The sequence below is a fragment of the Cryptotermes secundus genome, unplaced genomic scaffold, assembly GCF_002891405.2.
Source record: "Cryptotermes secundus unplaced genomic scaffold, Csec_1.0 scaffold468, whole genome shotgun sequence".
In the NCBI taxonomy this organism is placed as follows: Eukaryota; Metazoa; Arthropoda; class Insecta; order Blattodea; family Kalotermitidae; genus Cryptotermes; species Cryptotermes secundus.
In genome coordinates, this window is record NW_019721526.1 from 649,852 (window position 1) to 666,179 (window position 16,328).

Below are 16,328 nucleotides of genomic sequence, written 5' to 3' on the forward strand. Positions count from 1 at the left end.
CGTTAAATAACCTGGGGCGGTGTATTTGTCCTTGAAACTTTCCAAAAATTCTTGCATTCTTTCACCCCCACCCTAGAACATTGTGTTCGCATAACGGGACGAAATAATGCAGAGCTCGGTTCACACTAGTGCGAAAATAGTGTTAAACTCACCATGTGAAACAAAAGTGAATGAATATTAAACAACATATAAACTTAAAAAAAAAAGCCCCGGTTAAGCCGCAAACCGGTTAATCCGCCCCCGGATAATCGAGAGTTGACTGTAGTCACATTTGACGGACTTGTCTTTCGTAATTGTAACTGTTAGTGTGACGGACCAAAATGAAACAAATCAAATTTACCTCTTTATACTTTAAAGTACCTGTAGTGGTTGCATTATTTTGTCCAACCCTTGTACATGTCCATTGAAATATGAAGGCAGTACCTTTCCCTGAAACGTTAGTAAACACCTGTCAGACTCCACGTCGTCATATCCCACAAGATAGTAATTTACGTAGTCACCGTTGTGGGAATCACGGTTCTCAAATATTATTCTGAAGTTGTTATAATTTCCTTCATTGAGAGATATTCTGCCATAATAAAAACCTGCTGTAATACTATATACGTAACAAACAAATCTCTTATAAAAATATTTTATTAAGTAGTACAGCAATACTACAGCTATTCATACATTATACGTGTGGGCGCGTAACGACTCTCAACTCTGTTTCCCGTAATTTCACTTCTGGATAAGAGCAGGAAACCTGCATTTTCCCGTAATTTGATAATGTGCAGACTGCGTATTATTCTGATGAAGTAAATTAGAATGTAGTAACTGGCATGAAATTGAGTGTTACTCTTGAGTCACATGCGCAGTGTTCGGAGACATCTGGCAAGCCCCCCCTCCCCCGACATTAATATATCATCACAAAAAATGAGCAAGATATAAATAATGTAATTATTTTTTTGTTGCTGCACACCGATTCGACTCCACTCAATTTTCACAAACTGTGCATGAACAACCATGTTCCATTTCCTTCGGATAGATTTATACACAGAAAGTGCCAACCCACTCTGACCCTAACAGTGACAGACAAATTAGGGTCTGAAGTACTTAAGGGAACAAGTTGACACAGTTACCGCCTCTGTTCAATTAAAATATACTGCCATCTCATTTAATCCCAGGGACACTGAACACTGACATAGAATACAGTGCAGAATTGTGGACACATCCGGAAACGAGGAAATATGGCGAAGAGAAGAAATAAATTGAGCAATTCACACCCGTTTTGTACAGACATCATTGTCCATGAAAGACTCACTGCACACATTGGCCCTTGCAAAACCTCGTTAACCAAGCAGGCATGTGCAGATCTTAAATGACTCAATTCCATCATGGGCTATTACCGATACGTACCACAATAACTGTCGTTCTTTCTCTAAATTACTGTCGCGATTTTAGTGACCATAGACGGGGTAACTGAATTCAATGAACTCTTGCAGAACGTAACTACAAGTAAGGATTATGCTTTCACTGTTCTAGACGTTTCACCAATAGCTATAGGACACACTATTCTCTCAGTCTGTTACAGTCCTTACTGGTCGTTGCTTGGTAACGACTTCCATCGATGAACATTCCCCTTCCTCTGGGTTCCTCAACTGCTCCTAACCTCAGAAGCAAGCTTCTTACAGCAATAACTCAAAACAACAGAATCCTGGCCAATATCTAACTGCAATTTATAACTTGTCTTGCTTATAATATCTAGGCATGAATAGCATAGAAATATCGTTCCTCTGTTGTAGTGCAGTTGCTGCTTAGAAATCGTGTGATGTATTCCATTGTTAGGTGCACAGGCGTCAGCAAGGAATGCGCAGAAAACACCATTCCTCTGTTGTTGTTTAGGGGCCGCTGTCTAGTAACAGCCAGCTATTGCGAGCCCACAATTCTTGCATTGAGCAAATATGCCACATTACTGATCGTAAAAGCAGCTGAAATCAACAAGGAAAATGACTGTCTATTGTAGGAGATTGTCTTTTCTTTTAGGGTTATGAGGGAGGGGTATTAAATTTACTGTGAAAAGGCAAGCCACGTTAGGAGCCCGAAATTGTCTCCTGAGGTGGCAGTAATCTGGAACTCAATTGACACGAATCCAGGCTTGTCAAGGAAACATCGAAGCAGTGGTCTAAATTGAAGTCCGGCACATGTACGTATGTGGTGCGACTAACTTTATTTAGTCATTTTAAATTATAAAGAAAAGGGTGTCTTCATTCTGAAATCCAGCGGGACAAATCTGTGACCAAAATTCCTTTCACTGCGCAGGAATCACGACATCTTGTATGTCGCCAAGGTACGAGGCTGGCATAATATATGCGTTAGTATCCGTCGAAGACGTGGTTAAGCCTCGGGCTTAATCCTGCTTGTCAGGTGCCCACTGGAATTCATATCAGTTCTTGGTGGGAAGCAATTGCTGAGAAGCCATCAGAATAACCGAAGTTCCGTTCGAAACTTCATTTGAAGCTAAAGCCACTGACAGAAAGGGGGCATGCCTTCTCTGCATCAATCGCCGCAGTCGTAATATCGCATAATTATATCGTAACAACTTCACTTTCGAATCAATACTCGCGAGTGTAACTTTGCTAATTCTCCTTGGATAAATACTGAACCAGCCTTCTAAAGCGACCTTGTATGTTTTGAGTAACATAATGTAAGTCAGATCCAAAGTCCGTGTCGTGTATCACCAACAGATATGAGGCGACTGACGCCGTACTGATCTGCTGCATGTGAGTACTTTAACTGCTACAGTGATCCTAACTTCGGTGCGTCATTTGACTTACTTGATCATCCCGTCCCTTTCCCCAATCCAAAGCTCTGCACTGTATTCACGTGAGATTGGTTTCATGCTACATACCGAATCAACGAACCAACACATTTCGCATTCTGGCTACCGCGCTGTAAGATGTGTTTGGCGAAGTGAACACTATCATTAACATGTAATTCGGAAACAATTCTGTTCCTTACTGCAGGGATTTAGCAGCTGGGAATGCAAATAAAATATAAAACTGCAGTTATTATGCCCATAAAGGAATACAGAGGTAAATTTCAGCCCCCAGGGCACAAACAGATATGTACCGAAAGTATGGTTCAACCAGGGAGTAGTAATGTAGAACAGGCTTGCCTAGCGGCGAGCAAGACTTGGTTGGAGACACTGATGTAGCACTATGTAGTAACCGATACCGTAGAACCTAGGACAAGAAGAGAAATACTGGCTAGCAGAAGTCAGCTATCAAATATCCCAAGTCCTGAATAAGCAAAAGCCATTCGTTATACAGTTTTTAGGTGGTGTCACTGAGTAGTATGCCTTTGGTCACCTCTATATTATTAGTGAAAGTTTACACGGCCGATACCAGTCAGTCTGGCCAACTTATTGCGAGACTAGAGAAAAACCATGGGTCCGGCAGAACAACCTCACCAGCCTTACTGAGCGAGTGTATTCACACTGTGAAATCAGTCGCCATCCAAAAAGGACATAAGTACGAAAGCTGAGGAATTTACAGTTTTGGAAGCCGTTACCAGGCAAAGACTTGTGAAGACATAGAAGACTTTATGTATGTAGTAGTGCAGTGATTTTTAGAGTGTATATATTAGTGAAACTGTTGTAGTTACCTGTGGTTATGAATAATAGTGTCGAATAAATCCAATTATCAATTCATCCCGTTTCCAGTCAATAACACGTGACAATATACATATATCCTGTAAAAGTCAGTTACACGTCTGATTGCGAAATGCTATATTTAATTCTTGTGCAAAGACACTAATGGCTCAGGAAAAAATTTCAATTCAAGAGATGAAAGAAAAGAAACGCAATATAAAATTACGTAATGTGAAACTGTGTAGTTTATGCAGTTCACTTTGTTGATGTAGTTATAGTAAGTAAGATTTGAGGTTTTCACGGCGGTGATTATGAAGGAAACAGTCTTCTGGTCTGCTTGTACCGGTTCTCGCGGTCTCTCCCCTTGCGGATTTCTTATTTTTCCTTCTACCATGAAGTTAGAGGCGATATGTTCCTCCGAAACGCCAGTTAACACAACATCTACACAGTGTCACATCCCAGAAGACTGCTTTCTTCATAGTTACAGCAAGTTGCACTCCGTAGAACTAGCAGCTCGAGTGGAAGCGTCAAAAAATAATACAAGAAACCGTCGGGGGAGTGATCACACGGAAGCACAGAAGATCCAGGATAACGGAAGTTGCAATTACAATCTGAAAGAACATGAGATGAGGAACTGAAACGGATAATTGCCTCAGAATCGTGGCCACTGAATAATGACGTCGTTGACGCCGTTAAAGCTTTTTTTTTCCTTGTCACTACAGCCCCAGTGGGCCTAGGCCTACCTCCATGAACTCCGTTCACTTCGGGTTTTCTAGATCTTACACATACGGTAGGACTCCTTGGGCTGGTGATCAGCTCGTCGCAAGGCCTCTACCTGTAGACAAACACAGAAAAACGCACACAAACATCCATGCCCTGAGTGGGATTCGAACCCACGATCTCGGCTTCCGAGCGAGCGAAGACAGTGCATGCCTTAGACCGCTCGGCTACCGTGACCGGCTGCCGTTAAAGCTTAGGATTGTTCTATTCTAGATTTGGTCTCTTCATCCATGGGAAAGATCAAAACTGATCATACCAGTCTTGCAGAAAGCCTGCCGCCAGACGTGACGTAAATGATAGCCTACTCTTCAGCTGACGATACACGACAATCCGAATTATAAAATTGTTGCTGTAATAGAATCAAATTTCTGTTGGAATGTGAGCGCTGCCTGATTTTGGTTTCCAATGTGTAAAATTTACTCCTTCGTTACAGAGAAACTCCCGTTTCATTTTAATTACCCTCCGTGTCGATTTGAGTAGTTTTAAGCAATACAGCCTAATAATTAATAACAAGGTAGAGTTAAGACGAATCTTAGAAGTTTCGAATATTGAAGGGAGGGAAATAATACTCGGGCAAACAAGAATATTGTTAAGTATTTCTGCGGGTAAAATTTCTGGCTATTCTTTGTTGAGAGCTTCTTCAAGCAGAAATATCACGCTGGAGACAGTGCGATGGGAAAATCTCCAGAAGTACAGTGCTTTTAGAATGCGAAGCAAATTGTCACGTATTGGGGGTTCCGTGAATCATAGTGGGCTCTGGAGCGGATGATTGCATCCAATGGCACTTCTACTGCAATTACAATCAATTATGGCAGCTCGCAATCAATAACTGTCTAAGACTTGCTCCATTCTTTGCTGGACTACGAGTGCTCTCTTCCATTGTGGTGGTGGTGGCGGCGGCGGCGGCGGTGGGGGGCGGTGGTNTTAACTTTTTAAGGCTAATTCTTCTACGTAGTTATTTAATGATAATATCAATAACAATAACAACCATAACAAGCAGTAGTATATATACATTGTGGAAGCAATAAGAAATTTTAGTTCACTTAGATTTGATTATGTAAACACATGTAGGATAAACAGAAGCCAAATTGCATTTTATTATCGGATTACAAATAGTTTTTCCTTTATTATCCCCCCAAAGGTGTCTCCACCTTGTCGTGATAGTGGGGCTTGTGTGACTCTGTGACCTGGAGAGCTATGCTGGCGGCAGTCTAACTACAAGTAGGGTCACCCATGCCGGAAAGGTCAAAGGGTAGAGTCCAGGCTAAGAGAGATACCCTGGTCCTCCAGGTTGGGGGTTGGGCACGATGCTAACAACCTCATCCTGTAAAAAGAATTTTGTTCAGAAACATAACAACGAGCCTCGGGTCATCATGCGTGGATTCATTCCTATGGCAGCAAGCGTCGGTCGGGTCGGTCGGGTCGGTCGGGTCGGTTGGTATTTCCTTTACTATAACAGAAGCGTCTTAGGTCTAGAAGCATATCCGATAGATGTAAGTTACATGAGGTTTTCCCCGCATATACTTGCTCATATTGGATCTCTCGTAATAAAAGGGGTTTAAACAGGTTGACATTCAAAGAAATTAATCTCCTTTACTCAGAGCACCAAAATACGAGACGAAACGCCAGAAAATATTTAAGACGGCAGTGTGCGCAACAGGGCAGACTGTGAAATGGCCGACATAAATTCAATACATTTCATAGTTACTTACATAAACAAATCCTATCCACTTGCTAGGTATTATTTTCTTCCTGTATCTATCAGCCTAGGGTGGTATCATGTTACGTGACACATCTAAATCGTACACATAGTTTTATCATACTGTTGCGTGTAAAGCCTTTACTAGGCAACGATGGTGAGATAAGAAATATACCAGAGCCGTTACTAGGTAAGGCACTTCGCAAATAAAACACGTTCCACGGAAACGATTTGAGCGATGTCTCCACAGCAACAAATCAACACGCAACATTAGAGGAACTGTTAGAAACAGTATTTTTCTGTGGTCCATGGCGAGGGTTTATAAGAGGGACGAAGTTTAAAAATTAGTACAAGAGGAATCCCTGTTTCCGAGGGTTAACTGGGTCACCCTCTTCCTTGGGGATATACTCGTAAATACGAGGACCTGTTCCTCCAGGTTGGGTGAGTCTCGAATCTGAGAGAGTAAAATGTGGCCATGAGTCCTGAGGGTCTCGCACCTGAGAATGGCTGCGCTGGCGAAGATCCATCCTCTCATCAGGGAGAATGTTACATAAGGGCTATAACCGCAAGCGTCCAGTTGAAAAAATTAAACTACTGGGCTTAAGTTTCAACAGGCTTGTCGCCAAGACGAACATATTGGCGGTAAACTGTCAGTCGTAAAGTAACTCAGAATAACTCTGACAGACTGGTACAAAATATAAGAGGCTCAAACTTGGCGGTGGTGAAGCTCACGACTTTTCAAGTAACCAAGCTGCCGTTGTAACATAAGATAAATAAGATAAACATAATCTGCTTTGCAGAGCCTTGACTGACAGAGGACTTATATGTAGTAAGAAGGCGGAATTTTCAATAACATGCTATATTTGCGATACGTACACTTGTTGAAAGGCCAATCATATTCATTAGTAACAAACCTATCTGCTGGTCAGAGAGGCTGTTACATATGGATTATGACGGCAAGGGTTCAGTTCAAAATCTCTGGTTGTGGGTCTCAAAGGGCGTGACACAAAACGAATTAATTTGCGGTGAACCGCCCGTCGTGAAGTAAATTTGACCTTGAAGTTTGAGCTTAGTACAGTTGGAAGGGAGCTACCATTTAGAGAGGACTTGAGCGGGGAAGCAGAGGAATAGACAATGTTGGAGCCGTTACCAGGCAACTACTAGTGCAGCAATGGGGGCTGGAAAAATCTTAAAGTGTGCTCTAGTGAAGTGCGAAGTGTGGAAATTAGCGATGGCGCTATAATTAATTGTAGTTACGTTTCATGTGGTAAAGTGATCAATAAATCAAATCTCCAATCCAAATCTCCGTCGAGAATCACTCAGTCATGTGCTAGTAGTTTTGAGCACTTTTAACGATACACAAGAGTGGTCCAAAATTCAGCTAACCTAAAATATTCCCTCGTATTAACGGGAATGTTCAGATTTAAACCTGGAAGTCCAATTATGGAACGAAATCACAGCGTTGTGAGTTGTACTACATCAAACATGGGGGATCGCATTTCCAGTAATTTTTGTAAATTCAAAGAGTAATAAGGACATTATAATGCACATATCATTAATCAGTTAATTGACTTACGGGCAATTCTATCTATTTCAAACAAGGATTAGAGCAAGTGTTCTGGTTAATCATGATATTGATATGTATCCCTAATATGATAAAAGTAAGTATATGTGGAATATTTCAAGATGCTAATGAAAGAGTTCGACATTTTTAATTGATAAATTGTTGCCTCGTGCAGAACAAAATGAGAATAAACAATAAAACATACAGCCCAAAGCATATGAAGGACAATAAAAGCGAAGTCGAAATAGAATTTTTTTTCCTTGGCACTACAGCCCCAGTGGGCCTAGGCCTACCTCCATGAACTTCTCCGTTTACTAGATCTTAGACATTCGGTAGGACTCCTTGGGCGGGTGATCAGCTCGTCATAAGGCCTCTACCTGTACACAAACACAGAAAAACTCACACACACAAACTAAACATCCATGCCCTGGGATTCGAACCTACGATCCCGGTTTCCAAGCGAGCGAAGACAGTACATGTCTCAGACCGCTCGGCTACCGTGACCGGCCAAAATAGAATTATGTACACATAATATAACGTAAGTACCCGATGAACTACAAAGGACTGTAAAGTGAGAAGGTTGTGTACTGAATTCCGACAGTTTGGGAAGAAGACGAAAGCAAAGCACCTATCGATTGAAAGGGATCTGCAGAACCAATGGAGAGAAAATTTTAGAACACGAAATATGCTTGGACAGTAAAAAGTGGAGTTTGACAATGGAAAATCACTGGACTACCTGATTCTTTGAGGTAAAAAAGGTTTAGTGATACAAAGAGAAAATGTGATTTACTGACATGCAGATGCATGACGGGAATATCCTCAGATCAATGAAACACAAGAAGAAAATTCCCAGTTCGATGAGATTGTTTTACAATACTGTCACGTGCCCGGGGTTCCGTGACAAATAATTACTGGATTGCGGCTTTAGGCGAAGCTGTTTTATTGGACAACTCGGCCACGATTACAATTGCAATCACTACAATCACTGTGGCATTGCTTCCTTCAGGCGATACGGCCGGACTAGCCCATCGTCTCTGATCACTATACCGATCTCCGCCTTGGTGTGATCTTATCTGGTCATAACTGGTGTAATCTCCCTGAGGTAGGTTCTTGGCGTACCAAATAGCAGAATGAATCGTCCAATTTGCTTGCTGTCATGCAAATGACTCTCTCGTTGCTACGAGAATACATGTTTATTTAAGCGCTGACTTGCATTGGACGCTGTTGTTGCCATGCAACTGCCTCAGACAATTCCTTACCTGCGAAATGCTAGCTATTGACTAGCAATGGACTCTGGTTGTCACGCACTGTCTTGACAATGCGTTACCTAGGTGACACTTCTCTATTTAGTCACAATATTATGATATAGACATACTGATGCTGATGCGTAAGCTTGAAGTCAAATAAAACAGCCAACATTCAAGCAAGTGCGACAACGCAAGAGTCACTGCTTAGCAACGACGAGTAAACAGCGGTTGCTAGGCAAAAGCGAGTAAACAGCAGTTGCTCTCGATAGTTGTTTACTCGTCGTTGCTAAGCAGTGACGCTTGCGTTGTCACACTTGCTGTGAAAGTGGGCTGTTCCCACAAAACTATGACCTACTTACTACTTGTAGGTCCATCAATCCATTCATTTAAGTATGAACCTGCCCATCCACTTATCTATCAGTCCTACGCTTTGCTGTAATGGGATCCCTCTTGCGTATGAAGACGATATAACTAACTATATGGGAGAATGGTGTCCCTCTTGAGAAGGCAATGGAGCCCGAAGATTTATCGCTGTGTTCATCCTACCCTGAATCAGATGAATGCTGCCCACAGTTTCTTCCCCCCCCCCCCGCTCTTCTTCCTCTTCCTCTTCCGCCACTCTCTCATTTAAAGACCATCTACGTATATTCCTGCCTACCAGGTTCTCCAACTGGTTTCTTCCTGTAAGGCTTTACTATTAGACTCCTCTACAAACTCTCAACCTCTCCCAAAAGAGCCATCTGCTCAGTCCATCTTACTTACTTACTTACTTACTTAATTATGGAGCTGAGCCCTTATTGAGGAGAAGCCAGATCTGCAGGTACTTAAGAATGGAACCCGAAGATTAATTACCGTGTTCACAAGAGCCTTTCACTAGTCCCTATCCTGAGCCAGATTAATCTAATCCATACCATCCCATCCTATTTCTCTAAGATCCAGTTTAATATTCTCCACCCACCTACAACTTGGTCTTCCCAGTGCCCAGTGACCTTCTTCCTCTTGGCTCTCCCCCCCACTATCCTATATGCATTCCTCTTCCCCTAATTCGTGCTACATACCCTGCCCATCTCATCCTCCTTGACTTGATCATTCTAATTATACTGTACTTGGAGTAAGTTATGAAGCTCCTCATTATGCAGTTTTCTCCAACCTCCTGTCACTTCATCTCTCTTGGGTTCAAATATTCTCCTCAACACCCTATTCTCAAACAGCCTCAGTCTATGTTCCTCCTCAGTCCAACTTATCCTCTTTAATGTGTACAGTCAAATAATATTTCATAAAGAGCATAAATGATGAAGTTGCTCAACACTGAAATTTCTACAGCATTCTCTCATATAAAAATATTTTCCTGAGCACACTCTTTGGAGATGTCCACAATCCGTGTTCTTGACATAAGGCGAGAGTGAATTAAATATGATATAGGCCCCATAACTTCTCATTTCTAATCAAATATTCCCTGTTTCTGTGCTGGCTCTCTCCACTCATAGCAAATTCTGCATCAGTAGATATTCAGTTTAATCCAGGTATTCTTAACACTGAAAGAGGGAATTATTTTTATGTGCTACGTAATTGAAACATTCATTGCCAGAAATCATATGAACTCATTGTCCAGCACTGAACCTCCTCAGTGACGTATGTTACCTGAAAAGGAAAAATGAGTGCTCTGTAATTGTACTTTAGAATCCTGCTGCCTTAGTTGAAATATATAACTACTTTCCGTCATTTTCTGCTGAAGGTTCTTAGTGATATTCTGAAATTGTGTGGTTTCCGTTTAATAATTTACAGTAGGCTCATGGGTACGTAGAGCATATTTCGGCCTTACGCTACACCCATCACATTCACGCCGAGATTATCAGCTTTTCCGCCCACGAAGCAAGATACCCACATTTCAGACACAAATGACATGAAATTCGCCGAACAACAACACAACAACAAACCAGGACAAAGAACAGAAACAGGAAGGAGCAGTATTTAGTTATGCAGTAAGGCCGCGCCATAGCTCAAGCGGTTAGTCGCTGACTTCTTACCGCGGCGGCCCGGGTTCGATCCCGGGTCTGGTAAAGTGGGATTTGTGGTGGACAAAGTGGCGCTGGGGCAGGTTTTCGCCGAGTATTTCGGTTTCTCCTGCCAATCTTCATTCCACCAATTGCTACACAATCACCCTCACCTATCATCTGGGGCTGGTACAATAGACCAGAAGTGGCCGCAGTACAAGGGATTTAGTCCCACCCCACTAGCAATAAAAGAAAGTAATAAAAATAATTATAACTTATTACGATGGGAAGAAATCGGCACAAATAGTAATTTCAGTTTGAATTCTGATTTGTATTACATTTTAATCTACAGTCGGTTATTTTAATTTCGGTTTTCATTCTACTGACAATTTTCCCGAATATGTACAATATGTCAACTTATACAATTTCACAGAAAAAAACCCGTTGATGGTCGTATGAGAGCGAAGCATATCGTACACACATACAGTATAAATTAAGTAAAACCACACGATTTCAGAATATCATAAAATAGTATTACAGAAAAGGACGGAAACAAAATGCAGTATTTGAAGAATGATGGAATTTAGAAAATTGAAACTTTTACAGTGGACAGGTGGCTCTCACATAACAACAGTCAAGCTCATAACGTTCATGCCTTCAAGATGTTATGGGTCGGATAAGTAGCGTGTCTGGGAAAACATAATTCGCTTTTGACTTTCTGGTAACTAAATCTCCTAGGAAGAGAACAATTGGAAACCTAAGCGTGTGTTTTAAGATGACATAAAACAAGAGACTCACAAATAATAAAATCGGTTGTAACTGGCTCAAGTTCTGAATTTCTTGTAAACACAATAAGATTTCAGCACGTACCTCACAGGAAACACGCTATGTTTCCGCTGGGAAGACCAACCGGTTAATGAGAAAACTGTATAATGAGGAGGTTGTACTTTTCAATCCAATCTCAGGCCTTTCTGTTGACTGGAACGAACATACCAATCATTGTTAATGAGGACAAATCTGAAACCATAACTGTTCCTAAACTTCCCAAAATCTTTATGAGTGATGTTACCATCATCCCCCCTCTTCTCCAACTGTTAGACCAGATCGCAAATCAGCAATACGTGATCAAAGCCCTCACGGAGAACCAAGTCCGTATTCAGCACAAAACTCCTGATGCCTACAGAGCAATCACCAAAGCCCTCTCAGAGAAAAACAACACATTCCACACCTTCAAGTCTAAATATGAACGAAACTACAGAGTAGTGCTAAAAAACTTGCACTACTCCATTAACCCAACCGATATACAATCTGAAATAGAAAAACTAGGGCACTCCGTTACCCACATCCACAACATCAAACATCACCTAACCAAGGTCCCCCTCCCTATCTTCTTTGTAGACCTAAAACCAGCTCCAAACAACAAAGAAATCTTTAATGTGGAATACCTACAACAATGCAAGGTTAAGTTCGAACCCCCCAAACAAACAAGAACCATACCCCAATGCGCCAACTGCCAAAGGTATGGCCACACTAAAACTTACTCTCATCTTAAACCAAGGTGTGTTAAATGCACTGTCCCTCACTCCACCACTCAGTGTCTCCGAAAGGAAAAATCCAGTGATGTCCGCTGTGTCCTTTGCGGAGGGAATCACCCCTCCAATTATAAGGGTTGTATGGTTTACAAGGACCTCCAGCAGAAGACATACCCACCACTCCATCCCAAAATCTATACTCCCCCAACCACTCTCAAGCAAACCTTACCCTCCCAACCAAACTTAACCTATGCGCAGATTACCAAAGGGAATTCCTCTCACTCTCCCTGCACAAGCGAACATCCCAACTCCATTCCCTCACCACCCCACTTTTTTCCCCACCAATCCCCCCAACAGCAACAAAATGGGGAAATCTCTGAACTCAAAACTATGATGAAGGCCCTCTTCGACCAATTGGGATCCCTATTATCCCTTCTTACAACGGTTCTAACCAAGCTCCATTAATGATCAAATTCTTGCAGCTTGCCATATGGCATGCCAATGGCCTCTCCCAACACAGGGATGAGCTCAAAATTTTTCTCCACACCCATGATATTGACGCCATGCTCATCTCCGAAACTCATTTCACCGAAAAAAGCCACTTCCGCATCCCCCAATACACAGTTCATCACTCCAACCATCCAAATGGAACAGCTCGGGGTGGGACAGCCATAATTATAAAAAACTCCATTCAGCACCATCTACTAAATCCTTACAACCAAACCTTCCTCCAATCCACCAGTGTGACCCTAAAAGACACAACCGGTCCACTGACACTCGCGGCAATATACCTTCCCCCAAATCAAACTATCCACCAAAAGCAATTAGAAGACTTTTTCCAATCCACTGGACACAGATTTATAGCTGGAGACGACTATAACGCCAAACACACCAACTGGGGCTCCCGGATAATATCGCCCAGAGCACGTGTCCTCCTCAAAACAATAGAAGACAATCATCTCCACCACCTATCCTCCGGAGAACCCACCCACTGGCCCACTGACAGGAAAAAACTACCAGACCTCATCGACTTCTGTGTCACTAAGGGCATCCCAACCAACTATGCTGTCGCAAAATCGTGTCTTGAACACTCCTCCGATCATTCCCCGGTACTCATCGCTCTTGCTACCCAAGCCATACCACGAGTACTACCTCCCAGAATCTGCAACAGCAAGACAGATTGGGACGCATTTCGTCACCTCCTCAACAACAAGCTTCCACTAAAGATCCCACTCAAAACCGACTCTGATATAGAATCGGCCATCAAGATCTTCAATGACTCTATTCAATGGGCAGGCTGGAGCTCAACACCAGAGAACCCCACCCCTCACCATATCAAGAATTGCCCAATACTGATCACCCAAAAGCTGCAAAACAAAAGGAGACTCCGGAGGAACTGGCACCGCCTACGGACACCGGAGAGCAAACGTCTATTCAACGCCGCAGCACGGGAACTCAAGCAACTCCTCACAGACTATAACAACTTAAGTTTTCAAGACTTTCTTCTCGACCTCTCCTTATCGGCATCAACCAGTTACTCTCTGTGGAAAGCGGCCAGGAAAGCTAAGCAAATCTCAATTTCCTCCTATCCACTTCGGACTCCATCAGGATCGTGGGCGAAGACCAGCAAGGAAAAAGCGGAGGCCTTCGCAAACCATCTAACGGCCGTATTCCAGCCACACTCAACTACGAACCCACCAGAAGACGAAGGACTCACCCACCACCTAGAAGAGCCGCATCAACTTGAACTCCCCCCATCCGCTTTCGCAAATCAGAAGTTAATTCCATCATGAAAGGCCTCAAGTCCTCAACCTCCCCAGGATACGACCTAATCACGGGGAAAATGCTAAAAGAACTACCTCCTGCTGGAATACAATATCTCACCCAAATCCTTAACGCCTCTCTCCTCACAGGCTACTTCCCCACTCAGTGGAAAGTAGCAAAGATTATTCTTCTCCTAAAACCGGGGAAACCCCCTAACGAACTCACCTCCTATCGACCAATTAGCCTGTTACCCATCCTATCCAAAGTCTATGAGAAACTTCTCCTAAGTCGCCTCCTTCCAATAGTCGAAACAAACAAACAAACAAACAAACAAACCTAACCACCAGTTTGGATTCCGCCAACGGCACTCCACGATTCGCCAAACACACCGAATAGTTCACAAAATCAACGAAGCACTGGAAGCCAAGGAATACTGCTCTGCGGCTTTCCTAGACATCTCACAAGCCTTTGATAAAGTATGGCACCCAGGACTTCTTTATAAGCTCGGACAGTCCCTTCCACTCAACTACTACCTCATCCTCAAATCCTATCTACACAACAGATTCTTCCAAGTCAAAATAGAAGAATCTTATACTAACATCCACCCCATCAATGCAGGAGTGTCCCAAGGGAGTGTTCTTGGCCCACTGCTCTACCTCCTTTTCACCGCCGACCTACCAACATCCCACGACTCCATCACAGCCACCTTCGCAGATGACACTGCGATCCTAGCGTCAGACCCCAATCCAACTGTAGCCTCATAAAAATTGCAAAACAACCTACANTGCAATAAACTTCTGGTATACAAGGTCATCCTCAAGCCCATCTGGACCTACGAATTACAACTCTGGGGGACAGCATCCAATTCCAACATAGAAATACTGGAACGTTTTCAGTCGAAAGTACTGCGCCTAATAACCAACGCGCCATGGTACGTCCCAAATATGATCATCAAGGGTGATCTTCAAATCAACACAATCAAGGAAGAGATCAGCCAGTGGAGCTCCCAATATAGAGCTCGACTACATACACACCCCAACGAACTTGCAGCTCAACTACTTCAACCACCAGACCTAAGGCGCCTCAAACGGCACCAGCCAATCGATCTGATCACCAGATTCAAAATATAATCTTAGTTAGTAGTTTAGTTTTAAGTTTAGCTTAAGTTCCTCCCCTTCTTCCACCAGGCCCTAACCTATTCATATATGGAAGGGTACTAATGAGCTCCCTTCCACACGTCATTTTACTCAATTCACAACAGTTTGCCAAATGTATTTACACAGATTGCAAATAAATGGGGATCTCAACCAAAAGAAAAAGGACAGGAACCACAGCCTTGTTTTTGTTTACATGTTGTTTGAATGACCGGAAGGGTACAAGGTCACTACGGAAGTCTAGTCTGTAGTTTTCCGAAGAAGTGAATTTTATTTTTGTAGACATGAGTAGCTGTCATAATGTGTCTCCGAAAGGTTGTATTTGGACCCTGAACTGAAGAATATAACCTCTTTCACATGTGGGTTTCCGAGTTCTGTATATTGGGAAATGCTTTATTCTCAAGAGTACTTATGTGACAGGTTTACGCTGACTGCATAATAACTTTTCCTGTTAAAATCAGCCAACTGGAGATGAATTCCTGTCTGGGAGAAAAGCCTTCAATTCAAATCCTCTTTGGGATGAAGCGACGCTCCCGCAAGATGCTTGTCTTTGGGGGACTTGGTGTTGGAATTAATCGGAGTCAGACGTGATTGGGCTGCACTCCTCATGTTTCTCTAAATTAATCAGTCCATTTTGGATCGTTAAAATTTGATAATATTAAGGGGCCATGTTATTCCGTACTTACTAAGGAAGATTCAATATTTTGCTTTGCATAAATGAAGAGTTTGTGGACAGTGGAAGTTGTTGTGCCGCAAACGTCAGTACATTAAGTAATTCAATCTACTGCCCAGGTGAAGTATCTATGAAGTTATACCTCCACGCCCCCACACAACTTCATGGCTTGTTACTTGATTGAGTGATATTACATCCATCACTGCTCTCGAATTCCTTGTATTACAGACATAAATCTGCTGCAAACCAGCGGTACAGGCATTAAACAGTATAATTAAAAATTCTGATCTTCG

The 16,328-nt window shown here is 42.6% G+C and overlaps 1 long non-coding RNA gene across 1 annotated transcript in view; it reads right to left on the reverse strand.

The window, feature by feature from the left end:
• Positions 1 to 16,328, reverse strand: part of LOC117283192 — a 374,652-nt gene that overhangs the window by 248,183 nt on the left and 110,141 nt on the right. The window lies entirely within an intron of this gene.